This window comes from Lissotriton vulgaris, chromosome 1_1 (assembly GCF_964263255.1).
Source record: "Lissotriton vulgaris chromosome 1_1, aLisVul1.2, whole genome shotgun sequence".
NCBI lineage: Eukaryota > Metazoa > Chordata > Amphibia > Caudata > Salamandridae > Lissotriton > Lissotriton vulgaris.
The window spans coordinates 233674880-233702276 of record NC_141685.1 but is presented as its reverse complement, the minus strand read 5'-3'; the positions used below and the strand labels follow the sequence as shown (position 1 = coordinate 233702276).

General features: G+C 39.7%; 12 non-coding genes across 12 annotated transcripts; all 12 read left to right on the top strand.

Moving 5' to 3' along the window:
- Positions 1-1093: 1093 nt before the first annotated feature.
- TRNAK-CUU (transfer RNA lysine (anticodon CUU)) lies at positions 1094-1166 on the top strand. The gene has a single exon. It is a non-coding gene; the product is annotated as a tRNA-Lys (tRNA).
- Positions 1167-2144: 978 nt separating this feature from the next.
- TRNAK-CUU (transfer RNA lysine (anticodon CUU)) lies at positions 2145-2217 on the top strand. The gene has a single exon. It is a non-coding gene; the product is annotated as a tRNA-Lys (tRNA).
- A 552-nt stretch (positions 2218-2769) lies between these two features.
- On the top strand, positions 2770-2842 carry TRNAA-AGC (transfer RNA alanine (anticodon AGC)). Its single transcript has one exon. It is a non-coding gene; the product is annotated as a tRNA-Ala (tRNA).
- Positions 2843-4256: 1414 nt separating this feature from the next.
- On the top strand, positions 4257-4329 carry TRNAK-CUU (transfer RNA lysine (anticodon CUU)). Its single transcript has one exon. It is a non-coding gene; the product is annotated as a tRNA-Lys (tRNA).
- Positions 4330-4881: 552 nt separating this feature from the next.
- TRNAA-AGC (transfer RNA alanine (anticodon AGC)) lies at positions 4882-4954 on the top strand. Its single transcript has one exon. It is a non-coding gene; the product is annotated as a tRNA-Ala (tRNA).
- A 1413-nt stretch (positions 4955-6367) lies between these two features.
- Positions 6368-6440, top strand: TRNAK-UUU (transfer RNA lysine (anticodon UUU)). Its single transcript has one exon. It is a non-coding gene; the product is annotated as a tRNA-Lys (tRNA).
- A 149-nt stretch (positions 6441-6589) lies between these two features.
- On the top strand, positions 6590-6662 carry TRNAK-CUU (transfer RNA lysine (anticodon CUU)). The gene has a single exon. It is a non-coding gene; the product is annotated as a tRNA-Lys (tRNA).
- A 330-nt stretch (positions 6663-6992) lies between these two features.
- Positions 6993-7065, top strand: TRNAA-AGC (transfer RNA alanine (anticodon AGC)). The gene has a single exon. It is a non-coding gene; the product is annotated as a tRNA-Ala (tRNA).
- A 9696-nt stretch (positions 7066-16761) lies between these two features.
- On the top strand, positions 16762-16834 carry TRNAK-CUU (transfer RNA lysine (anticodon CUU)). Its single transcript has one exon. It is a non-coding gene; the product is annotated as a tRNA-Lys (tRNA).
- Positions 16835-19949: 3115 nt separating this feature from the next.
- Positions 19950-20022, top strand: TRNAK-CUU (transfer RNA lysine (anticodon CUU)). Its single transcript has one exon. It is a non-coding gene; the product is annotated as a tRNA-Lys (tRNA).
- Positions 20023-22914: 2892 nt separating this feature from the next.
- On the top strand, positions 22915-22987 carry TRNAK-CUU (transfer RNA lysine (anticodon CUU)). Its single transcript has one exon. It is a non-coding gene; the product is annotated as a tRNA-Lys (tRNA).
- A 3115-nt stretch (positions 22988-26102) lies between these two features.
- On the top strand, positions 26103-26175 carry TRNAK-CUU (transfer RNA lysine (anticodon CUU)). The gene has a single exon. It is a non-coding gene; the product is annotated as a tRNA-Lys (tRNA).
- Positions 26176-27397: the final 1222 nt, after the last annotated feature.

The following is a 27397-nucleotide window of genomic DNA, read 5'->3' as shown; positions in this document are numbered from 1 at the left end:
GATTGGTCTGCATACTGTCTTAAGGAGGGAGCCCGGCTAGCTCAGTCAGTAGAGCATGAGACTCTTAATCTCAGGGTCGTGGGTTCGAGCCCCACATTGGGCGAAAATGAGTAATTTTTGCCTGAATATTGCATTGACTCCCATAATATGGAGATTAATCTTGCATTAGACCTGCAATAACTCCCAAAAATTGTCCAGGAATGGATTTCCTTCATAAAAAATGATTAGTCTGCATACCATCTTGAAGTGGGAGCCCGGCTAGCTCAGTCGGTAGAGCATGAGACTCTTAATCTCAGGGTCGTGGGTTCGAGCCACACGTTGGGCGAAAATGAGTAATTTTTGCTGGATTATTGCATTGACTCTCATAATCTGGTGAATATTCTTGCATTAGACATGCAATAACTATCAGAAATGGTATCTCCCTTGGTTTCTCATTGGTGGGAAATTTAACTTCAAGATTAGCTAGGGTATGAGTCTAGATGAACACAGCGCAATATCACTCATATTCGAGTAGTAAACAGGCCAACCTGAACTGTAAAACATCCCATAAGTGGAGGTAAGGCATAAGTTAGGAGTGAACTGAACACTGTTATGGGCAATTGGACTTCAAATAAAGTGTGGAACGCAGTAAGGTTACTTTTTTCATGTTATGCAGATTAAACACACAGGGGAATTAGCTCAAATAGTAAAACGCTCGCTTAGCATGCGAGAGGTAGCGGGATCGATTCCCGCATTCTCCATTATAAAATTTGCATACATTTTATTTTTAACTTGTCATTGCCCATGGTCATTGCAGAGTAAGAACAGAAAAATCACAGATGGCTTTCAAATATGGTCTCATTATAACAACTAAAGTGGTTTAATCAAAAGGGTTCAGGTATTCTTTAGCATGTGAGAGGAATTTGAATTCTTATGCAATCTCAAAATGAAGTTCTCACAACTTCCATTTTCATTTTCTCTTATTTTTTTTGACACTCTGTCCTCTGAAGGATGTATAAATCTGGCTTTCCTTGCAAAACAAGAGTAGAGGAATATCCAGGATTTGATTTTCTTCACAAAAAGGGATTGGTCTGCATATTGTCTTAAGGAGGGAGCCCGGCTAGCTCAGTCGGTAGAGCATGAGACTCTTAATCTCAGGGTCGTGGGTTCGAGCCCCACGTTGGGCGAAAACGAGTAATTTTTGCCTGAATATTGCATTGACTCTCATAATATGGAGATTAATCTTGCATTAGACCTGCAATAACTCCCAAAAATTGTCCAGGAATGGATTTCCTTCATAAAAAATGATTAGTCTGCATACCATCTTGAAGTGGGAGCCCGGCTAGCTCAGTCGGTAGAGCATGAGACTCTTAATCTCAGGGTCGTGAGTTCGAGCCCCACGTTGGGTGAAAATGAGTAATTTTTGCTGGACTCTCATAATCTGGTGATTTTTCTTGCATTAGACAAGCAATAACTATCAAAAATGGTATCTCCCTTGGTTTCTCATTGGTGGGAAATTTAACTTCAAGATTAGGTAGGGTATGAGTCTAGATGAACACACCACAATATCACTCATATTCGAGTAGTAAACAGGCCAACCTGAACTGTAAAACATCCCATAAGTGGAGGTAAGGCATAAGTTAGGAGTGAACTGAACACTGTTATGGGCAATTGGACATCAAATAAAGTGTGGAACGCAGTAAGGTTACTTTTTTCATGTTATGCAGATTAAACACACAGGGGAATTTGCTCAAATAGTAAAGCGCTCGCTTAGCATGCGAGAGGTAGCGGGCTCGATGCCCGCATTCTCCATTATAAAATTTGCATACATTTTATTTTTAACTTGTCATTGCCCATGGTCATTGCAGAGTAAGAACAGAAAAATCACAGATGGCTTTCAAATATGGTCTCATTATAACAACTAAAGTGATTTAATCAAAAGGGTTCAGGTATTCTTTAGCATGTGAGAGGAATTTGAATTCTTATGCAATCTCAAAATGAAGTTTTCACAACTTCCATTTTCATTTTCTCTTATTTTTTTTGACACTCTGTCCTCTGAAGGATGGATAAATCAGGCTTTCCTTGCAAAACAAGAGTAGAGGAATATCCAGGATTTGATTTTCTTCACAAAAAGGGATTGGTCTGCATACTGTCTTAAGGAGGGAGCCCGGCTAGCTCAGTCGGTAGAGCATGAGACTCTTAATCTCAGGGTCGTGGGTTCGAGCCCCACGTTGGGCGAAAACGAGTAATTTTTGCCTGAATATTGCATTGACTCTCATAACATGGAGATTAATCTTGCATTAGACCTGCAATAACTCCCAAAAATTGTCCAGGAATGGATTTCCTTCATAAAAAATGATTAGTCTGCATACCATCTTGAAGTGGGAGCCCGGCTAGCTCAGTCGGTAGAGCATGAGACTCTTAATCTCAGGGTCGTGGGTTCGAGCCCCACGGTGGGTGAAAATGAGTAATTTTTGCTGGACTCTCATAATCTGGTGATTATTCTTGCATTAGACATGCAATAACTATCAAAAATGGTATCTCCCTTGGTTTCTCATTGGTGGGAAATTTAACTTCAAGATTAGGTAGGGTATGAGTCCAGATGAACACACCACAATATCACTCATATTCGAGTAGTAAACAGGCCAACCTGAACTGTAAAACATCCCATAAGTGGAGGTAAGGCATAAGTTAGGAGTGAACTGAACACTGTTATGGGCAATTGGACTTCAAATAAAGTGTGGAAGGCAGTAAGGTTACTTTTTTCATGTTATGCAGATTAAACACACAGGGGAATTAGCTCAAATGGTAGAGCGCTCGCTTAGCATGCGAGAGGTAGCGGGATCGATGCCCGCATTCTCCATTATAAAATTTGCATACATTTTATTTTTAACTTGTCATTGCCCATGGTCATTGCAGAGTAAGAACAGAAAAATCACAGATGGCTTTCAAATATGGTCTCATTATAACAACTAAAGTGGTTTAATCAAAGGGTTCAGGTATTCTTTACCATGTGAGAGGAACTTGAATTCTTATGCAATCTCAAAATGAAGTTCTCACAACTTCCATTTTCATTTTCTCTTATTTTTTTTGACACTCTGTCCTCTGAAGGATGTATAAATATGGCTTTCCTTGCAAAACAAGAGTAGAGGAATATCCAGGATTTGATTTTTTTCACAAAAAGGGATTGGTCTGCATACCGTCTTAAGGAGGGAGCCCGGCTAGCTCAGTCAGTAGAGCATGAAACTCTTAATCTCAGGGTCGTGGGTTCGAGCCCCACGTTGGGCGAAAATGAGTAATTTTTGCCTGAATATTGCATTGACTCCCATAATATGGAGATTAATCTTGCATTAGACCTGCAATAACTCCCAAAAATTGTCCAGGAATGGATTTCCTTCATAAAAAATGATTAGTCTGCATACCATCTTGAAGTGGGAGCCCGGCTAGCTCAGTCGGTAGAGCATGAGACTCTTAATCTCAGGGTCGTGGGTTCGAGCCACACGTTGGGCGAAAATGAGTAATTTTTGCTGGATTATTGCATTGACTCTCATAATCTGGTGAATATTCTTGCATTAGACATGCAATAACTATCAGAAATGGTATCTCCCTTGGTTTCTCATTGGTGGGAAATTTAACTTCAAGATTAGCTAGGGTATGAGTCTAGATGAACACAGCGCAATATCACTAATATTCGAGTAGTAAACAGGCCAACCTGAACTGTAAAACATCCCATAAGTGGAGGTAAGGCATAAGTTAGGAGTGAACTGAACACTGTTATGGGCAATTGGACTTCAAATAAAGTGTGTAACGCAGTAAGGTTACTTTTTTCATGTTATGCAGATTAAACACACAGGGGAATTAGCTCAAATAGTAAAGCGCTCGCTTAGCATGCGAGAGGTAGCGGGCTCGATGCCCGCATTCTCCATTATAAAATGTGCATACATTTTATTTTTAACTTGTCATTGCCAAGGTCATTGCAGAATAAGAACAGAAAAATCACTGATGGCTTTCAAATATGGTCTCATTATAACAACTAAAGTGGTTTAATCAAAAGGGTTCAGGTATTCTTTAGCATGTGAGAGGAATTTGAATTCTTATGCAATCTCAAAATGAAGTTCTCACAACTTCCATTTTCATTTTCTCTTATTTTTTTTGACACTCTGTCCTCTGAAGGATGGATAAATCAGGCTTTCCTTGCAAAACAAGAGTAGAGGAATATCCAGGATTTGATTTTCTTCACAAAAAGGGATTGGTCTGCATACTGTCTTAAGGAGGGAGCCCGGCTAGCTCAGTCGGTAGAGCATGAGACTCTTAATCTCAGGGTCGTGGGTTCGAGCCCCACGTTGGGCGAAAACGAGTAATTTTTGCCTGAATATTGCATTGACTCTCATAACATGGAGATTAATCTTGCATTAGACCTGCAATAACTCCCAAAAATTGTCCAGGAATGGATTTCCTTCATAAAAAATGATTAGTCTGCATACCATCTTGAAGTGGGAGCCCGGCTAGCTCAGTCGGTAGAGCATGAGACTCTTAATCTCAGGGTCGTGGGTTCGAGCCCCACGGTGGGTGAAAATGAGTAATTTTTGCTGGACTCTCATAATCTGGTGATTATTCTTGCATTAGACATGCAATAACTATCAAAAATGGTATCTCCCTTGGTTTCTCATTGGTGGGAAATTTAACTTCAAGATTAGGTAGGGTATGAGTCCAGATGAACACACCACAATATCACTCATATTCGAGTAGTAAACAGGCCAACCTGAACTGTAAAACATCCCATAAGTGGAGGTAAGGCATAAGTTAGGAGTGAACTGAACACTGTTATGGGCAATTGGACTTCAAATAAAGTGTGGAAGGCAGTAAGGTTACTTTTTTCATGTTATGCAGATTAAACACACAGGGGAATTAGCTCAAATGGTAGAGCGCTCGCTTAGCATGCGAGAGGTAGCGGGATCGATGCCCGCATTCTCCATTATAAAATTTGCATACATTTTATTTTTAACTTGTCATTGCCCATGGTCATTGCAGAGTAAGAACAGAAAAATCACAGATGGCTTTCAAATATGGTCTCATTATAACAACTAAAGTGGTTTAATCAAAGGGTTCAGGTATTCTTTACCATGTGAGAGGAACTTGAATTCTTATGCAATCTCAAAATGAAGTTCTCACAACTTCCATTTTCATTTTCTCTTATTTTTTTGACACTCTGTCCTCTGAAGGATGTATAAATATGGCTTTCCTTGCAAAACAAGAGTAGAGGAATATCCAGGATTTGATTTTTTTCACAAAAAGGGATTGGTCTGCATACCGTCTTAAGGAGGGAGCCCGGCTAGCTCAGTCAGTAGAGCATGAAACTCTTAATCTCAGGGTCGTGGGTTCGAGCCCCACGTTGGGCGAAAATGAGTAATTTTTGCCTGAATATTGCATTGACTCCCATAATATGGAGATTAATCTTGCATTAGACCTGCAATAACTCCCAAAAATTGTCCAGGAATGGATTTCCTTCATAAAAAATGATTAGTCTGCATACCATCTTGAAGTGGGAGCCCGGCTAGCTCAGTCGGTAGAGCATGAGACTCTTAATCTCAGGGTCGTGGGTTCGAGCCACACGTTGGGCGAAAATGAGTAATTTTTGCTGGATTATTGCATTGACTCTCATAATCTGGTGAATATTCTTGCATTAGACATGCAATAACTATCAGAAATGGTATCTCCCTTGGTTTCTCATTGGTGGGAAATTTAACTTCAAGATTAGCTAGGGTATGAGTCTAGATGAACACAGCGCAATATCACTAATATTCGAGTAGTAAACAGGCCAACCTGAACTGTAAAACATCCCATAAGTGGAGGTAAGGCATAAGTTAGGAGTGAACTGAACACTGTTATGGGCAATTGGACTTCAAATAAAGTGTGTAACGCAGTAAGGTTACTTTTTTCATGTTATGCAGATTAAACACACAGGGGAATTAGCTCAAATAGTAAAGCGCTCGCTTAGCATGCGAGAGGTAGCGGGCTCGATGCCCGCATTCTCCATTATAAAATGTGCATACATTTTATTTTTAACTTGTCATTGCCAAGGTCATTGCAGAGTAAGAACAGAAAAATCACTGATGGCTTTCAAATATGGTCTCATTATAACAACTAAAGTGGTTTAATCAAAAGGGTTCAGGTATTCTTTAGCATGTGAGAGGAATTTGAATTCTTATGCAATCTCAAAATGAAGTTTTCACAACTTCCATTTTCATTTTCTCTTATTTTTTTTGACACTCTGTCCTCTGAAGGATGTATAAATCAGGCTTTCCTTGCAAAACAAGAGTAGAGGAATATCCAGGATTTGATTTTCTTCACAAAAAGGGATTGGTCTGCATACAGTCTTAAGGAGGGAGCCCGGCTAGCTCAGTCGGTAGAGCATGAGACTTTTAATCTCAGGGTCGTGGGTTCGAGCCCCACGTTGGGCGAAAACGAGTAATTTTTGCCTGAATATTGCATTGACTCTCATAATATGGAGATTAATCTTGCATTAGACCTGCAATAACTCCCAAAAATTGTCCAGGAATGGATTTCCTTCATAAAAAATGATTAGTCTGCATACCATCTTGAAGTGGGAGCCCGGCTAGCTCAGTCGGTAGAGCATGAGACTCTTAATCTCAGGGTCGTGGGTTCGAGCCCCACGTTGGGCGAAAATGAGTAATTTTTGCTGGACTCTCATAATCTGGTGATTATTCTTGCATTAGACATGCAATAACTATCAAAAATGGTATCTCCCTTGGTTTCTCATTGGTGGGAAATTTAACTTCAAGATTAGGAAGGGTATGAGTCCAGATGAACACACCACAATATCACTCATATTCGAGTAGTAAACAGGCCAACCTGAACTGTAAAACATCCCATAAGTGGAGGTAAGGCATAAGTTAGGAGTGAACTGAACACTGTTATGGGCAATTGGACTTCAAATAAAGTGTGGAAGGCAGTGAGGTTACTTTTTTCATGTTATGCAGATTAAACACACAGGGGAATTAGCTCAAATGGTAGAGCGCTCGCTTAGCATGCGAGAGGTAGCGGGATCGATGCCCGCATTCTCCATTATAAAATTTGCATACATTTTATTTTTAACTTGTCATTGCCAAGGTCATTGCAGAGTAAGAACAGAAAAATCACAGATGGCTTTCAAATATTGTCTCATTATAACAACTAAAGTGGTTTAATCAAAAGGGTTCAGGTATTCTTTAGCATGTGAGAGGAATTTGAATTCTTATGCAATCTCAAAATGAAGTTCTCACAACTTCCGTTTTCATTTTCTCTTATTTTTATTGACACTCTGTCCTCTGAAGGATGTATAAATCTGGCTTTCCTTGCAAAACAAGAGTAGAGGAATATCCAGGATTTGATTTTTTTCACAAAAAGGGATTGGTCTGCATACTGTCTTAAGGAGGGAGCCCGGCTAGCTCGGTCGGTAGAGCATGAGACTCTTAATCTCAGGGTCGTGGGTTAGAGCCCCACGTTGGGCGAAAACGAGTAATTTTTTCCTGAATATTGCATTGACTCTCATAATATGGAGATTAATCTTGCATTAGACCTGCAATAACTCCCAAAAATTGTCCAGGAATGGATTTCCTTCATAAAAAATGATTAGTCTGCATACCATCTTGAAGTGGGAATCCCGGCTAGCTCAGTCGGTAGAGCATGAGACTCTTAATCTCAGGGTCGTGGGTTTGAGCCCCACATTGGGCAAAAATGAGTAATTTTTGCTGGATTATTGCATTGACTCTCATAATCTGGTGAATATTCTTGCATTAGACATGCAATAACTATCAGAAATGGTATCTCCCTTGGTTTCTCATTGGTGGGAAATTTAACTTCAAGATTAGCTAGGGTATGAGTCTAGATGAACAGAGCGCAATATCACTCATATTCGAGTAGTAAACAGGCCAACCTGAACTGTAAAACATCCCATAAGTGGAGGTAAGGCATAAGTTAGGAGTGAACTGAACACTATTATGGGCAATTGGACTTCAAATAAAGTGTGGAACGCAGTAAGGTTACTTTTTTCATGTTATGCAGATTAAACACACAGGGGAATTAGCTCAAATAGTAAAACGCTCGCTTAGCATGCGAGAGGTAGCGGGATCGATTCCCGCATTCTCCATTATAAAATTTGCATACATTTTATTTTTAACTTGTCATTGCCCATGGTCATTGCAGAGTAAGAACAGAAAAATCACAGATGGCTTTCAAATATGGTCTCATTATAACAACTAAAGTGGTTTAATCAAAAGGGTTCAGGTATTCTTTAGCATGTGAGAGGAATTTGAATTCTTATGCAATCTCAAAATGAAGTTCTCACAACTTCCATTTTCATTTTCTCTTATTTTTTTTGACACTCTGTCCTCTGAAGGATGTATAAATCAGGCTTTCCTTGCAAAACAAGAGTAGAGGAATATCCAGGATTTGATTTTCTTCACAAAAAGGGATTGGTCTGCATACTGTCTTAAGGAGGGACCCCGGCTAGCTCAGTCGGTAGAGCATGAGACTCTTAATCTCAGGGTCGTGGGTTCGAGCCCCACGTTGGGCGAAAACGAGTAATTTTTGCCTGAATATTGCATTGACTCTCATAATATGGAGATTAATCTTGCATTAGACCTGCAATAACTCCCAAAAATTGTCCAGGAATGGATTTCCTTCATAAAAAATGATTAGTCTGCATACCACCTTGCAGTGGGAGCCCGGCTAGCTCAGTCGGTAGAGCATGAGACTCTTAATCTCAGGGTCGTGGGTTCGAGCCCCACGTAGGGCGAAAATGAGTAATTTTTGCTGGATTATTGCATTGACTCTCATAATCTGGTGAATATTCTTGCATTAGACATGCAATAACTATCAGAAATCGCATCTCCCTTGGTTTCTCATTGGTGGGAAATTTAACTTCAAGATTAGGTAGGGTATGAGTCTAGATGAACACACCGCAATATCACTCATATTCGAGTAGTAAACAGGCCAACCTGAACTGTAAAACATCCCATAAGTGGAGGTAAGGCATAAGTTAGGAGTGAACTGAACACTGTTATGGGCAATTGGACTTCAAATAAAGTGTGGAACGCAGTAAGGTTACTTTTTTCATGTTATGCAGATTAAACACACAGGGGAATTAGCTCAAATAGTAAAGCGCTCGCTTAGCATGCGAGAGGTAGCGGGATCGATGCCCGCATTCTCCATTATAAAATTTGCATACATTTTATTTTTAACTTGTCATTGCCAAGGTCATTGCAGAGTAAGAACAGAAAAATCACAGATGGCTTTTTAATATGGTCTCATTATAACAACTAAAGTGGTTTAATCAAAAGGGTTCAGGTATTCTTTAGCATGTGAGAGGAATTTGAATTCTTATGCAATCTCAAAATGAAGTTCTCACAACTTCCGTTTTCATTTTCTCTTATTTTTATTGACACTCTGTCCTCTGAAGGATGTATAAATCTGGCTTTCCTTGCAAAACAAGAGTAGAGGAATATCCAGGATTTGATTTTTTTCACAAAAAGGGATTGGTCTGCATACTGTCTTAAGGAGGGAGCCCGGCTAGCTCGGTCGGTAGAGCATGAGACTCTTAATCTCAGGGTCGTGGGTTAGAGCCCCACGTTGGGCGAAAACGAGTAATTTTTTCCTGAATATTGCATTGACTCTCATAATATGGAGATTAATCTTGCATTAGACCTGCAATAACTCCCAAAAATTGTCCAGGAATGGATTTCCTTCATAAAAAATGATTAGTCTGCATACCATCTTGAAGTGGGAATCCCGGCTAGCTCAGTCGGTAGAGCATGAGACTCTTAATCTCAGGGTTGTGGGTTTGAGCCCCACATTGGGCAAAAATGAGTAATTTTTGCTGGATTATTGCATTGACTCTCATAATCTGGTGAATATTCTTGCATTAGACATGCAATAACTATCAGAAATGGTATCTCCCTTGGTTTCTCATTGGTGGGAAATTTAACTTCAAGATTAGCTAGGGTATGAGTCTAGATGAACACAGCGCAATATCACTCATATTCGAGTAGTAAACAGGCCAACCTGAACTGTAAAACATCCCATAAGTGGAGGTAAGGCATAAGTTAGGAGTGAACTGAACACTATTATGGGCAATTGGACTTCAAATAAAGTGTGGAACGCAGTAAGGTTACTTTTTTCATGTTATGCAGATTAAACACACAGGGGAATTAGCTCAAATAGTAAAACGCTCGCTTAGCTTGCGAGAGGTAGCGGGATCGATTCCCGCATTCTCCATTATAAAATTTGCATACATTTTATTTTTAACTTGTCATTGCCCATGGTCATTGCAGAGTAAGAACAGAAAAATCACAGATGGCTTTCAAATATGGTCTCATTATAACAACTAAAGTGGTTTAATCAAAAGGGTTCAGGTATTCTTTAGCATGTGAGAGGAATTTGAATTCTTATGCAATCTCAAAATGAAGTTCTCACAACTTCCATTTTCATTTTCTCTTATTTTTTTTGACACTCTGTCCTCTGAAGGATGTATAAATCAGGCTTTCCTTGCAAAACAAGAGTAGAGGAATATCCAGGATTTGATTTTCTTCACAAAAAGGGATTGGTCTGCATACTGTCTTAAGGAGGGACCCCGGCTAGCTCAGTCGGTAGAGCATGAGACTCTTAATCTCAGGGTCGTGGGTTCGAGCCCCACGTTGGGCGAAAACGAGTAATTTTTGCCTGAATATTGCATTGACTCTCATAATATGGAGATTAATCTTGCATTAGACCTGCAATAACTCCCAAAAATTGTCCAGGAATGGATTTCCTTCATAAAAAATGATTAGTCTGCATACCACCTTGCAGTGGGAGCCCGGCTAGCTCAGTCGGTAGAGCATGAGACTCTTAATCTCAGGGTCGTGGGTTCGAGCCCCACGTAGGGCGAAAATGAGTAATTTTTGCTGGATTATTGCATTGACTCTCATAATCTGGTGAATATTCTTGCATTAGACATGCAATAACTATCAGAAATCGCATCTCCCTTGGTTTCTCATTGGTGGGAAATTTAACTTCAAGATTAGGTAGGGTATGAGTCTAGATGAACACACCGCAATATCACTCATATTCGAGTAGTAAACAGGCCAACCTGAACTGTAAAACATCCCATAAGTGGAGGTAAGGCATAAGTTAGGAGTGAACTGAACACTGTTATGGGCAATTGGACTTCAAATAAAGTGTGGAACGCAGTAAGGTTACTTTTTTCATGTTATGCAGATTAAACACACAGGGGAATTAGCTCAAATAGTAAAGCGCTCGCTTAGCATGCGAGAGGTAGCGGGATCGATGCCCGCATTCTCCATTATAAAATTTGCATACATTTTATTTTTAACTTGTCATTGCCAAGGTCATTGCAGAGTAAGAACAGAAAAATCACAGATGGCTTTTTAATATGGTCTCATTATAACAACTAAAGTGGTTTAATCAAAAGGGTTCAGGTATTCTTTAGCATGTGAGAGGAATTTGAATTCTTATGCAATCTCAAAATGAAGTTCTCACAACTTCCGTTTTCATTTTCTCTTATTTTTATTGACACTCTGTCCTCTGAAGGATGTATAAATCTGGCTTTCCTTGCAAAACAAGAGTAGAGGAATATCCAGGATTTGATTTTTTTCACAAAAAGGGATTGGTCTGCATACTGTCTTAAGGAGGGAGCCCGGCTAGCTCGGTCGGTAGAGCATGAGACTCTTAATCTCAGGGTCGTGGGTTAGAGCCCCACGTTGGGCGAAAACGAGTAATTTTTTCCTGAATATTGCATTGACTCTCATAATATGGAGATTAATCTTGCATTAGACCTGCAATAACTCCCAAAAATTGTCCAGGAATGGATTTCCTTCATAAAAAATGATTAGTCTGCATACCATCTTGAAGTGGGAATCCCGGCTAGCTCAGTCGGTTGAGCATGAGACTCTTAATCTCAGGGTCGTGGGTTTGAGCCCCACATTGGGCAAAAATGAGTAATTTTTGCTGGATTATTGCATTGACTCTCATAATCTGGTGAATATTCTTGCATTAGACATGCAATAACTATCAGAAATGGTATCTCCCTTGGTTTCTCATTGGTGGGAAATTTAACTTCAAGATTAGCTAGGGTATGAGTCTAGATGAACACAGCGCAATATCACTCATATTCGAGTAGTAAACAGGCCAACCTGAACTGTAAAACATCCCATAAGTGGAGGTAAGGCATAAGTTAGGAGTGAACTGAACACTATTATGGGCAATTGGACTTCAAATAAAGTGTGGAACGCAGTAAGGTTACTTTTTTCATGTTATGCAGATTAAACACACAGGGGAATTAGCTCAAATAGTAAAACGCTCGCTTAGCATGCGAGAGGTAGCGGGATCGATTCCCGCATTCTCCATTATAAAATTTGCATACATTTTATTTTTAACTTGTCATTGCCCATGGTCATTGCAGAGTAAGAACAGAAAAATCGCAGATGGCTTTCAAATATGGTCTCATTATAACAACTAAAGTGGTTTAATCAAAAGGGTTCAGGTATTCTTTAGCATGTGAGAGGAATTTGAATTCTTATGCAATCTCAAAATGAAGTTCTCACAACTTCCATTTTCATTTTCTCTTATTTCTTTTGACACTCTGTCCTCTGAAGGATGTATAAATCAGGCTTTCCTTGCAAAACAAGAGTAGAGGAATATCCAGGATTTGATTTTCTTCACAAAAAGGGATTGGTCTGCATACTGTCTTAAGGAGGGAGCCCGGCTAGCTCAGTCGGTAGAGCATGAGACTCTTAATCTCAGGGTCGTGGGTTCGAGCCCCACGTTGGGTGAAAACGAGTAATTTTTGCCTGAATATTGCATTGACTCTCATAATATGGAGATTAATCTTGCATTAGACCTGCAATAACTCCCAAAAATTGTCCAGGAATGGATTTCCTTCATAAAAAATGATTAGTCTGCATACCATCTTGCAGTGGGAGCCCGGCTAGCTCAGTCGGTAGAGCATGAGACTCTTAATCTCAGGGTCGTGGGTTCGAGCCCCACGTAGGGCGAAAATGAGTAATTTTTGCTGGATTATTGCATTGACTCTCATAATCTGGTGAATATTCTTGCATTAGACATGCAATAACTATCAGAAATCGCATCTCCCTTGGTTTCTCATTGGTGGGAAATTTAACTTCAAGATTAGGTAGGGTATGAGTCTAGATGAACACACCGCAATATCACTCATATTCGAGTAGTAAACAGGCCAACCTGAACTGTAAAACATCCCATAAGTGGAGGTAAGGCATAAGTTAGGAGTGAACTGAACACTGTTATGGGCAATTGGACTTCAAATAAAGTGTGGAACGCAGTAAGGTTACTTTTTTCATGTTATGCAGATTAAACACACAGGGGAATTAGCTCAAATAGTAAAGCGCTCGCTTAGCATGCGAGAGGTAGCGGGATCGATGCCCGCATTCTCCATTATAAAATTTGCATACATTTTATTTTTAACTTGTCATTGCCAAGGTCATTGCAGAGTAAGAACAGAAAAATCACAGATGGCTTTTTAATATGGTCTCATTATAACAACTAAAGTGGTTTAATCAAAAGGGTTCAGGTATTCTTTAGCATGTGAGAGGAATTTGAATTGTTATGCAATCTCGAAATGAAGTTCTCACAACTTCCATTTTCATTTTCTCTTATTTTTTTTGACACTCTGTCCTCTGAAGGATGTATAAATCTGGCTTTCCATGCAAAACAAGAGTAGAGGAATATCCAGGATTTTATTTTCTTCACAAAAAGGGATTGGTCTGCATACTGTCTTAAGGAGGGAGCCCGGCTAGCTCAGTCGGTAGAGCATGAGACTCTTAATCTCAGGATCATGGGTTCGAGCCCCACGTTGGGCGAAAATGAGTAATTTTTGCTGGATTATTGCATTGACTCTCATAATCTGGTGAATATTCTCACATTAGACATGCAATAACTATCAGAAATGGTATCTCCCTTGGTTTCTCAGTGGTGGGAAATTTAACTTCAAGATTAGCTGGGGTATGAGTCTAGATAAACACACCGCAATATCACTCATATTCGAGTAGTAAACAGGCCAACCTGAACTGTAAAACATCCCATAGTGGAGGTAAGGCATAAGTTAGGAGTGAACTGAACACTATTATGGGCAATTGGACTTCAAATAAAGTGTGGAACGCAGTAAGGTTACTTTTTTCATGTTATGCAGATTAAACACACAGGGGAATTAGCTCAAATAGTAAAACGCTCGCTTAGCATGCGAGAGGTAGCGGGATCGATTCCCGCATTCTCCATTATAAAATTTGCATACATTTTATTTTTAACTTATCATTGCCCATGGTCATTGCAGAGTAAGAACAGAAAAATCACAGATGGCTTTCAAATATGGTCTCATTATAACAACTAAAGTGGTTTAATCAAAAGGGTTCAGGTATTCTTTAGCATGTGAGAGGAATTTGAATTCTTATGCAATCTCAAAATGAAGTTCTCACAACTTCCATTTTCATTTTCTCTTATTTTTTTTGACACTCTGTCCTCTGAAGGATGTATAAATCAGGCTTTCCTTGCAAAACAAGAGTAGAGGAATATCCAGGATTTGATTTTCTTCACAAAAAGGGATTGGTCTGCATACTGTCTTAAGGAGGGACCCCGGCTAGCTCAGTCGGTAGAGCATGAGACTCTTAATCTCAGGGTCGTGGGTTCGAGCCCCACGTTGGGCGAAAACGAGTAATTTTTGCCTGAATATTGCATTGACTCTCATAATATGGAGATTAATCTTGCATTAGACCTGCAATAACTCCCAAAAATTGTCCAGGAATGGATTTCCTTCATAAAAAATGATTAGTCTGCATACCACCTTGCAGTGGGAGCCCGGCTAGCTCAGTCGGTAGAGCATGAGACTCTTAATCTCAGGGTCGTGGGTTCGAGCCCCACGTAGGGCGAAAATGAGTAATTTTTGCTGGATTATTGCATTGACTCTCATAATCTGGTGAATATTCTTGCATTAGACATGCAATAACTATCAGAAATCGCATCTCCCTTGGTTTCTCATTGGTGGGAAATTTAACTTCAAGATTAGGTAGGGTATGAGTCTAGATGAACACACCGCAATATCACTCATATTCGAGTAGTAAACAGGCCAACCTGAACTGTAAAACATCCCATAAGTGGAGGTAAGGCATAAGTTAGGAGTGAACTGAACACTGTTATGGGCAATTGGACTTCAAATAAAGTGTGGAACGCAGTAAGGTTACTTTTTTCATGTTATGCAGATTAAACACACAGGGGAATTAGCTCAAATAGTAAAGCGCTCGCTTAGCATGCGAGAGGTAGCGGGATCGATGCCCGCATTCTCCATTATAAAATTTGCATACATTTTATTTTTAACTTGTCATTGCCAAGGTCATTGCAGAGTAAGAACAGAAAAATCACAGATGGCTTTTTAATATGGTCTCATTATAACAACTAAAGTGGTTTAATCAAAAGGGTTCAGGTATTCTTTAGCATGTGAGAGGAATTTGAATTCTTATGCAATCTCAAAATGAAGTTCTCACAACTTCCGTTTTCATTTTCTCTTATTTTTATTGACACTCTGTCCTCTGAAGGATGTATAAATCTGGCTTTCCTTGCAAAACAAGAGTAGAGGAATATCCAGGATTTGATTTTTTTCACAAAAAGGGATTGGTCTGCATACTGTCTTAAGGAGGGAGCCCGGCTAGCTCGGTCGGTAGAGCATGAGACTCTTAATCTCAGGGTCGTGGGTTAGAGCCCCACGTTGGGCGAAAACGAGTAATTTTTTCCTGAATATTGCATTGACTCTCATAATATGGAGATTAATCTTGCATTAGACCTGCAATAACTCCCAAAAATTGTCCAGGAATGGATTTCCTTCATAAAAAATGATTAGTCTGCATACGATCTTGAAGTGGGAATCCCGGCTAGCTCAGTCGGTAGAGCATGAGACTCTTAATCTCAGGGTCGTGGGTTTGAGCCCCACATTGGGCAAAAATGAGTAATTTTTGCTGGATTATTGCATTGACTCTCATAATCTGGTGAATATTCTTGCATTAGACATGCAATAACTATCAGAAATGGTATCTCCCTTGGTTTCTCATTGGTGGGAAATTTAACTTCAAGATTAGCTAGGGTATGAGTCTAGATGAACACAGCGCAATATCACTCATATTCGAGTAGTAAACAGGCCAACCTGAACTGTAAAACATCCCATAAGTGGAGGTAAGGCATAAGTTAGGAGTGAACTGAACACTATTATGGGCAATTGGACTTCAAATAAAGTGTGGAACGCAGTAAGGTTACTTTTTTCATGTTATGCAGATTAAACACACAGGGGAATTAGCTCAAATAGTAAAACGCTCGCTTAGCATGCGAGAGGTAGCGGGATCGATTCCCGCATTCTCCATTATAAAATTTGCATACATTTTATTTTTAACTTGTCATTGCCCATGGTCATTGCAGAGTAAGAACAGAAAAATCGCAGATGGCTTTATAATATGGTCTCATTATAACAACTAAAGTGGTTTAATCAAAAGGGTTCAGGTATTCTTTAGCATGTGAGAGGAATTTGAATTCTTATGCAATCTCAAAATGAAGTTCTCACAACTTCCATTTTCATTTTCTCTTATTTCTTTTGACACTCTGTCCTCTGAAGGATGTATAAATCAGGCTTTCCTTGCAAAACAAGAGTAGAGGAATATCCAGGATTTGATTTTCTTCACAAAAAGGGATTGGTCTGCATACTGTCTTAAGGAGGGAGCCCGGCTAGCTCAGTCGGTAGAGCATGAGACTCTTAATCTCAGGGTCGTGGGTTCGAGCCCCACGTTGGGCGAAAACGAGTAATTTTTGCCTGAATATTGCATTGACTCTCATAATATGGAGATTAATCTTGCATTAGACCTGCAATAACTCCCAAAAATTGTCCAGGAATGGATTTCCTTCATAAAAAATGATTAGTCTGCATACCATCTTGCAGTGGGAGCCCGGCTAGCTCAGTCGGTAGAGCATGAGACTCTTAATCTCAGGGTCGTGGGTTCGAGCCCCACGTAGGGCGAAAATGAGTAATTTTTGCTGGATTATTGCATTGACTCTCATAATCTGGTGAATATTCTTGCATTAGACATGCAATAACTATCAGAAATCGCATCTCCCTTGGTTTCTCATTGGTGGGAAATTTAACTTCAAGATTAGGTAGGGTATGAGTCTAGATGAACACACCGCAATATCACTCATATTCGAGTAGTAAACAGGCCAACCTGAACTGTAAAACATCCCATAAGTGGAGGTAAGGCATAAGTTAGGAGTGAACTGAACACTGTTATGGGCAATTGGACTTCAAATAAAGTGTGGAACGCAGTAAGGTTACTTTTTTCATGTTATGCAGATTAAACACACAGGGGAATTAGCTCAAATAGTAAAGCGCTCGCTTAGCATGCGAGAGGTAGCGGGATCGATGCCCGCATTCTCCATTATAAAATTTGCATACATTTTATTTTTAACTTGTCATTGCCAAGGTCATTGCAGAGTAAGAACAGAAAAATCACAGATGGCTTTCAAATATGGTCTCATTATAACAACTAAAGTGGTTTAATCAAAAGGGTTCAGGTATTCTTTAGCATGTGAGAGGAATTTGAATTCTTATGCAATCTCAAAATGAAGTTCTCACAACTTCCATTTTCATTTTCTCTTATTTTTTTTGACACTCTGTCCTCTGAAGGATGTATAAATCAGGCTTTCCTTGCAAAACAAGAGTAGAGGAATATCCAGGATTTGATTTTCTTCACAAAAAGGGATTGGTCTGCATACTGTCTTAAGGAGGGACCCCGGCTAGCTCAGTCGGTAGAGCATGAGACTCTTAATCTCAGGGTCGTGGGTTCGAGCCCCACGTTGGGCGAAAACGAGTAATTTTTGCCTGAATATTGCATTGACTCTCATAATATGGAGATTAATCTTGCATTAGACCTGCAATAACTCCCAAAAATTGTCCAGGAATGGATTTCCTTCATAAAAAATGATTAGTCTGCATACCACCTTGCAGTGGGAGCCCGGCTAGCTCAGTCGGTAGAGCATGAGACTCTTAATCTCAGGGTCGTGGGTTCGAGCCCCACGTAGGGCGAAAATGAGTAATTTTTGCTGGATTATTGCATTGACTCTCATAATCTGGTGAATATTCTTGCATTAGACATGCAATAACTATCAGAAATCGCATCTCCCTTGGTTTCTCATTGGTGGGAAATTTAACTTCAAGATTAGGTAGGGTATGAGTCTAGATGAACACACCGCAATATCACTCATATTCGAGTAGTAAACAGGCCAACCTGAACTGTAAAACATCCCATAAGTGGAGGTAAGGCATAAGTTAGGAGTGAACTGAACACTGTTATGGGCAATTGGACTTCAAATAAAGTGTGGAACGCAGTAAGGTTACTTTTTTCATGTTATGCAGATTAAACACACAGGGGAATTAGCTCAAATAGTAAAGCGCTCGCTTAGCATGCGAGAGGTAGCGGGATCGATGCCCGCATTCTCCATTATAAAATTTGCATACATTTTATTTTTAACTTGTCATTGCCAAGGTCATTGCAGAGTAAGAACAGAAAAATCACAGATGGCTTTTTAATATGGTCTCATTATAACAACTAAAGTGGTTTAATCAAAAGGGTTCAGGTATTCTTTAGCATGTGAGAGGAATTTGAATTCTTATGCAATCTCAAAATGAAGTTCTCACAACTTCCGTTTTCATTTTCTCTTATTTTTATTGACACTCTGTCCTCTGAAGGATGTATAAATCTGGCTTTCCTTGCAAAACAAGAGTAGAGGAATATCCAGGATTTGATTTTTTTCACAAAAAGGGATTGGTCTGCATACTGTCTTAAGGAGGGAGCCCGGCTAGCTCGGTCGGTAGAGCATGAGACTCTTAATCTCAGGGTCGTGGGTTAGAGCCCCACGTTGGGCGAAAACGAGTAATTTTTTCCTGAATATTGCATTGACTCTCATAATATGGAGATTAATCTTGCATTAGACCTGCAATAACTCCCAAAAATTGTCCAGGAATGGATTTCCTTCATAAAAAATGATTAGTCTGCATACGATCTTGAAGTGGGAATCCCGGCTAGCTCAGTCGGTAGAGCATGAGACTCTTAATCTCAGGGTCGTGGGTTTGAGCCCCACATTGGGCAAAAATGAGTAATTTTTGCTGGATTATTGCATTGACTCTCATAATCTGGTGAATATTCTTGCATTAGACATGCAATAACTATCAGAAATGGTATCTCCCTTGGTTTCTCATTGGTGGGAAATTTAACTTCAAGATTAGCTAGGGTATGAGTCTAGATGAACACAGCGCAATATCACTCATATTCGAGTAGTAAACAGGCCAACCTGAACTGTAAAACATCCCATAAGTGGAGGTAAGGCATAAGTTAGGAGTGAACTGAACACTATTATGGGCAATTGGACTTCAAATAAAGTGTGGAACGCAGTAAGGTTACTTTTTTCATGTTATGCAGATTAAACACACAGGGGAATTAGCTCAAATAGTAAAACGCTCGCTTAGCATGCGAGAGGTAGCGGGATCGATTCCCGCATTCTCCATTATAAAATTTGCATACATTTTATTTTTAACTTGTCATTGCCCATGGTCATTGCAGAGTAAGAACAGAAAAATCGCAGATGGCTTTCAAATATGGTCTCATTATAACAACTAAAGTGGTTTAATCAAAAGGGTTCAGGTATTCTTTAGCATGTGAGAGGAATTTGAATTCTTATGCAATCTCAAAATGAAGTTCTCACAACTTCCATTTTCATTTTCTCTTATTTCTTTTGACACTCTGTCCTCTGAAGGATGTATAAATCAGGCTTTCCTTGCAAAACAAGAGTAGAGGAATATCCAGGATTTGATTTTCTTCACAAAAAGGGATTGGTCTGCATACTGTCTTAAGGAGGGAGCCCGGCTAGCTCAGTCGGTAGAGCATGAGACTCTTAATCTCAGGGTCGTGGGTTCGAGCCCCACGTTGGGCGAAAACGAGTAATTTTTGCCTGAATATTGCATTGACTCTCATAATATGGAGATTAATCTTGCATTAGACCTGCAATAACTCCCAAAAATTGTCCAGGAATGGATTTCCTTCATAAAAAATGATTAGTCTGCATACCATCTTGCAGTGGGAGCCCGGCTAGCTCAGTCGGTAGAGCATGAGACTCTTAATCTCAGGGTCGTGGGTTCGAGCCCCACGTAGGGCGAAAATGAGTAATTTTTGCTGGATTATTGCATTGACTCTCATAATCTGGTGAATATTCTTGCATTAGACATGCAATAACTATCAGAAATCGCATCTCCCTTGGTTTCTCATTGGTGGGAAATTTAACTTCAAGATTAGGTAGGGTATGAGTCTAGATGAACACACCGCAATATCACTCATATTCGAGTAGTAAACAGGCCAACCTGAACTGTAAAACATCCCATAAGTGGAGGTAAGGCATAAGTTAGGAGTGAACTGAACACTGTTATGGGCAATTGGACTTCAAATAAAGTGTGGAACGCAGTAAGGTTACTTTTTTCATGTTATGCAGATTAAACACACAGGGGCATTAGCTCAAATAGTAAAGCGCTCGCTTAGCATGCGAGAGGTAGCGGGATCGATGCCCGCATTCTCCATTATAAAATTTGCATACATTTTATTTTTAACTTGTCATTGCCAAGGTCATTGCAGAGTAAGAACAGAAAAATCACAGATGGCTTTTTAATATGGTCTCATTATAACAACTAAAGTGGTTTAATCAAAAGGGTTCAGGTATTCTTTAGCATGTGAGAGGAATTTGAATTGTTATGCAATCTCGAAATGAAGTTCTCACAACTTCCATTTTCATTTTCTCTTATTTTTTTTGACACTCTGTCCTCTGAAGGATGTATAAATCTGGCTTTCCATGCAAAACAAGAGTAGAGGAATATCCAGGATTTTATTTTCTTCACAAAAAGGGATTGGTCTGCATACTGTCTTAAGGAGGGAGCCCGGCTAGCTCAGTCGGTAGAGCATGAGACTCTTAATCTCAGGATCATGGGTTCGAGCCCCACGTTGGGCGAAAATGAGTAATTTTTGCTGGATTATTGCATTGACTCTCATAATCTGGTGAATATTCTCACATTAGACATGCAATAACTATCAGAAATGGTATCTCCCTTGGTTTCTCAGTGGTGGGAAATTTAACTTCAAGATTAGCTGGGGTATGAGTCTAGATAAACACACCGCAATATCACTCATATTCGAGTAGTAAACAGGCCAACCTGAACTGTAAAACATCCCATAGTGGAGGTAAGGCATAAGTTAGGAGTGAACTTAACACTGTTATGGGCAATTGGACTTCAAATAAAGTGCGGAAGGCAGTAAGGTTACTTTTTTCATGTTATGCAGATTAAACACACAGGGGAATTAGCTCAAATGGTAGAGCGCTCGCTTAGCATGCAAGAGGTAGCGGGATCGATGCCCGCATTCTCCATTATGAAATTTGCATACATTTTATTTTTAACTTGTCATTGCCCATGGTCATTGCAGAGTAAGAACAGAAAAATCACAGATGGCTTTCAAATATGGTCTCATTATAACAACTAAAGTGGTTTAATCAAAAGGGTTCAGGTATTCTTTAGCATGTGAGAGGAATTTGAATTCTTATGCAATCTCAAAATGAAGTTCTCACAACTTCCATTTTCATTTTCTCTTATTTTTTTGACACTCTGTCCTCTGAAGGATGTATAAATCTGGCTTTCCTTGCAAAACAAGAGTAGAGGAATATCCAGGATTTGATTTTTTTCACAAAAAGGGATTGGTCTGCATACTGTCTTAAGGAGGGAGCCCGGCTAGCTCAGTCGGTAGAGCATGAGACTCTTAATCTCAGGGTCGTGGGTTAGAGCCCCACGTTGGGTGAAAACGAGTAATTTTTTCCTGAATATTGCATTGACTCTCATAATATGGAGATTAATCTTGCATTAGACCTGCAATAACTCCCAAAAATTGTCCAGGAATGGATTTCCTTCATAAAAAATGATTAGTCTGCATACGATCTTGAAGTGGGAATCCCGGCTAGCTCAGTCGGTAGAGCATGAGACTCTTAATCTCAGGGTCGTGGGTTTGAGCCCCACATTGGGCAAAAATGAGTAATTTTTGCTGGATTATTGCATTGACTCTCATAATCTGGTGAATATTCTTGCATTAGACATGCAATAACTATCAGAAATGGTATCTCCCTTGGTTTCTCATTGGTGGGAAATTTAACTTCAAGATTAGCTAGGGTATGAGTCTAGATGAACACAGCGCAATATCACTCATATTCGAGTAGTAAACAGGCCAACCTGAACTGTAAAACATCCCATAAGTGGAGGTAAGGCATAAGTTAGGAGTGAACTGAACACTATTATGGGCAATTGGACTTCAAATAAAGTGTGGAACGCAGTAAGGTTACTTTTTTCATGTTATGCAGATTAAACACACAGGGGAATTAGCTCAAATAGTAAAACGCTCGCTTAGCATGCGAGAGGTAGCGGGATCGATTCCCGCATTCTCCATTATAAAATTTGCATACATTTTATTTTTAACTTGTCATTGCCCATGGTCATTGCAGAGTAAGAACAGAAAAATCGCAGATGGCTTTCAAATATGGTCTCATTATAACAACTAAAGTGGTTTAATCAAAAGGGTTCAGGTATTCTTTAGCATGTGAGAGGAATTTGAATTCTTATGCAATCTCAAAATGAAGTTCTCACAACTTCCATTTTCATTTTCTCTTATTTCTTTTGACACTCTGTCCTCTGAAGGATGTATAAATCAGGCTTTCCTTGCAAAACAAGAGTAGAGGAATATCCAGGATTTGATTTTCTTCACAAAAAGGGATTGGTCTGCATACTGTCTTAAGGAGGGAGCCCGGCTAGCTCAGTCGGTAGAGCATGAGACTCTTAATCTCAGGGTCGTGGGTTCGAGCCCCACGTTGGGCGAAAACGAGTAATTTTTGCCTGAATATTGCATTGACTCTCATAATATGGAGATTAATCTTGCATTAGACCTGCAATAACTCCCAAAAATTGTCCAGGAATGGATTTCCTTCATAAAAAATGATTAGTCTGCATACCATCTTGCAGTGGGAGCCCGGCTAGCTCAGTCGGTAGAGCATGAGACTCTTAATCTCAGGGTCGTGGGTTCGAGCCCCACGTAGGGCGAAAATGAGTAATTTTTGCTGGATTATTGCATTGACTCTCATAATCTGGTGAATATTCTTGCATTAGACATGCAATAACTATCAGAAATCGCATCTCCCTTGGTTTCTCATTGGTGGGAAATTTAACTTCAAGATTAGGTAGGGTATGAGTCTAGATGAACACACCGCAATATCACTCATATTCGAGTAGTAAACAGGCCAACCTGAACTGTAAAACATCCCATAAGTGGAGGTAAGGCATAAGTTAGGAGTGAACTGAACACTGTTATGGGCAATTGGACTTCAAATAAAGTGTGGAACGCAGTAAGGTTACTTTTTTCATGTTATGCAGATTAAACACACAGGGGAATTAGCTCAAATAGTAAAGCGCTCGCTTAGCATGCGAGAGGTAGCGGGATCGATGCCCGCATTCTCCATTATAAAATTTGCATACATTTTATTTTTAACTTGTCATTGCCAAGGTCATTGCAGAGTAAGAACAGAAAAATCACAGATGGCTTTCAAATATGGTCTCATTATAACAACTAAAGTGGTTTAATCAAAAGGGTTCAGGTATTCTTTAGCATGTGAGAGGAATTTGAATTCTTATGCAATCTCAAAATGAAGTTCTCACAACTTCCATTTTCATTTTCTCTTATTTTTTTTGACACTCTGTCCTCTGAAGGATGTATAAATCAGGCTTTCCTTGCAAAACAAGAGTAGAGGAATATCCAGGATTTGATTTTCTTCACAAAAAGGGATTGGTCTGCATACTGTCTTAAGGAGGGACCCCGGCTAGCTCAGTCGGTAGAGCATGAGACTCTTAATCTCAGGGTCGTGGGTTCGAGCCCCACGTTGGGCGAAAACGAGTAATTTTTGCCTGAATATTGCATTGACTCTCATAATATGGAGATTAATCTTGCATTAGACCTGCAATAACTCCCAAAAATTGTCCAGGAATGGATTTCCTTCATAAAAAATGATTAGTCTGCATACCACCTTGCAGTGGGAGCCCGGCTAGCTCAGTCGGTAGAGCATGAGACTCTTAATCTCAGGGTCGTGGGTTCGAGCCCCACGTAGGGCGAAAATGAGTAATTTTTGCTGGATTATTGCATTGACTCTCATAATCTGGTGAATATTCTTGCATTAGACATGCAATAACTATCAGAAATCGCATCTCCCTTGGTTTCTCATTGGTGGGAAATTTAACTTCAAGATTAGGTAGGGTATGAGTCTAGATGAACACACCGCAATATCACTCATATTCGAGTAGTAAACAGGCCAACCTGAACTGTAAAACATCCCATAAGTGGAGGTAAGGCATAAGTTAGGAGTGAACTGAACACTGTTATGGGCAATTGGACTTCAAATAAAGTGTGGAACGCAGTAAGGTTACTTTTTTCATGTTATGCAGATTAAACACACAGGGGAATTAGCTCAAATAGTAAAGCGCTCGCTTAGCATGCGAGAGGTAGCGGGATCGATGCCCGCATTCTCCATTATAAAATTTGCATACATTTTATTTTTAACTTGTCATTGCCAAGGTCATTGCAGAGTAAGAACAGAAAAATCACAGATGGCTTTTTAATATGGTCTCATTATAACAACTAAAGTGGTTTAATCAAAAGGGTTCAGGTATTCTTTAGCATGTGAGAGGAATTTGAATTCTTATGCAATCTCAAAATGAAGTTCTCACAACTTCCGTTTTCATTTTCTCTTATTTTTATTGACACTCTGTCCTCTGAAGGATGTATAAATCTGGCTTTCCTTGCAAAACAAGAGTAGAGGAATATCCAGGATTTGATTTTTTTCACAAAAAGGGATTGGTCTGCATACTGTCTTAAGGAGGGAGCCCGGCTAGCTCGGTCGGTAGAGCATGAGACTCTTAATCTCAGGGTCGTGGGTTAGAGCCCCACGTTGGGCGAAAACGAGTAATTTTTTCCTGAATATTGCATTGACTCTCATAATATGGAGATTAATCTTGCATTAGACCTGCAATAACTCCCAAAAATTGTCCAGGAATGGATTTCCTTCATAAAAAATGATTAGTCTGCATACGATCTTGAAGTGGGAATCCCGGCTAGCTCAGTCGGTAGAGCATGAGACTCTTAATCTCAGGGTCGTGGGTTTGAGCCCCACATTGGGCAAAAATGAGTAATTTTTGCTGGATTATTGCATTGACTCTCATAATCTGGTGAATATTCTTGCATTAGACATGCAATAACTATCAGAAATGGTATCTCCCTTGGTTTCTCATTGGTGGGAAATTTAACTTCAAGATTAGCTAGGGTATGAGTCTAGATGAACACAGCGCAATATCACTCATATTCGAGTAGTAAACAGGCCAACCTGAACTGTAAAACATCCCATAAGTGGAGGTAAGGCATAAGTTAGGAGTGAACTGAACACTATTATGGGCAATTGGACTTCAAATAAAGTGTGGAACGCAGTAAGGTTACTTTTTTCATGTTATGCAGATTAAACACACAGGGGAATTAGCTCAAATAGTAAAACGCTCGCTTAGCATGCGAGAGGTAGCGGGATCGATTCCCGCATTCTCCATTATAAAATTTGCATACATTTTATTTTTAACTTGTCATTGCCCATGGTCATTGCAGAGTAAGAACAGAAAAATCGCAGATGGCTTTCAAATATGGTCTCATTATAACAACTAAAGTGGTTTAATCAAAAGGGTTCAGGTATTCTTTAGCATGTGAGAGGAATTTGAATTCTTATGCAATCTCAAAATGAAGTTCTCACAACTTCCATTTTCATTTTCTCTTATTTCTTTTGACACTCTGTCCTCTGAAGGATGTATAAATCAGGCTTTCCTTGCAAAACAAGAGTAGAGGAATATCCAGGATTTGATTTTCTTCACAAAAAGGGATTGGTCTGCATACTGTCTTAAGGAGGGAGCCCGGCTAGCTCAGTCGGTAGAGCATGAGACTCTTAATCTCAGGGTCGTGGGTTCGAGCCCCACGTTGGGCGAAAACGAGTAATTTTTGCCTGAATATTGCATTGACTCTCATAATATGGAGATTAATCTTGCATTAGACCTGCAATAACTCCCAAAAATTGTCCAGGAATGGATTTCCTTCATAAAAAATGATTAGTCTGCATACCATCTTGCAGTGGGAGCCCGGCTAGCTCAGTCGGTAGAGCATGAGACTCTTAATCTCAGGGTCGTGGGTTCGAGCCCCACGTAGGGCGAAAATGAGTAATTTTTGCTGGATTATTGCATTGACTCTCATAATCTGGTGAATATTCTTGCATTAGACATGCAATAACTATCAGAAATCGCATCTCCCTTGGTTTCTCATTGGTGGGAAATTTAACTTCAAGATTAGGTAGGGTATGAGTCTAGATGAACACACCGCAATATCACTCATATTCGAGTAGTAAACAGGCCAACCTGAACTGTAAAACATCCCATAAGTGGAGGTAAGGCATAAGTTAGGAGTGAACTGAACACTGTTATGGGCAATTGGACTTCAAATAAAGTGTGGAACGCAGTAAGGTTACTTTTTTCATGTTATGCAGATTAAACACACAGGGGAATTAGCTCAAATAGTAAAGCGCTCGCTTAGCATGCGAGAGGTAGCGGGATCGATGCCCGCATTCTCCATTATAAAATTTGCATACATTTTATTTTTAACTTGTCATTGCCAAGGTCATTGCAGAGTAAGAACAGAAAAATCACAGATGGCTTTTTAATATGGTCTCATTATAACAACTAAAGTGGTTTAATCAAAAGGGTTCAGGTATTCTTTAGCATGTGAGAGGAATTTGAATTGTTATGCAATCTCGAAATGAAGTTCTCACAACTTCCATTTTCATTTTCTCTTATTTTTTTTGACACTCTGTCCTCTGAAGGATGTATAAATCTGGCTTTCCATGCAAAACAAGAGTAGAGGAATATCCAGGATTTTATTTTCTTCACAAAAAGGGATTGGTCTGCGTACTGTCTTAAGGAGGGAGCCCGGCTAGCTCAGTCGGTAGAGCATGAGACTCTTAATCTCAGGATCATGGGTTCGAGCCCCACGTTGGGCGAAAATGAGTAATTTTTGCTGGATTATTGCATTGACTCTCATAATCTGGTGAATATTCTCACATTAGACATGCAATAACTATCAGAAATGGTATCTCCCTTGGTTTCTCAGTGGTGGGAAATTTAACTTCAAGATTAGCTGGGGTATGAGTCTAGATAAAC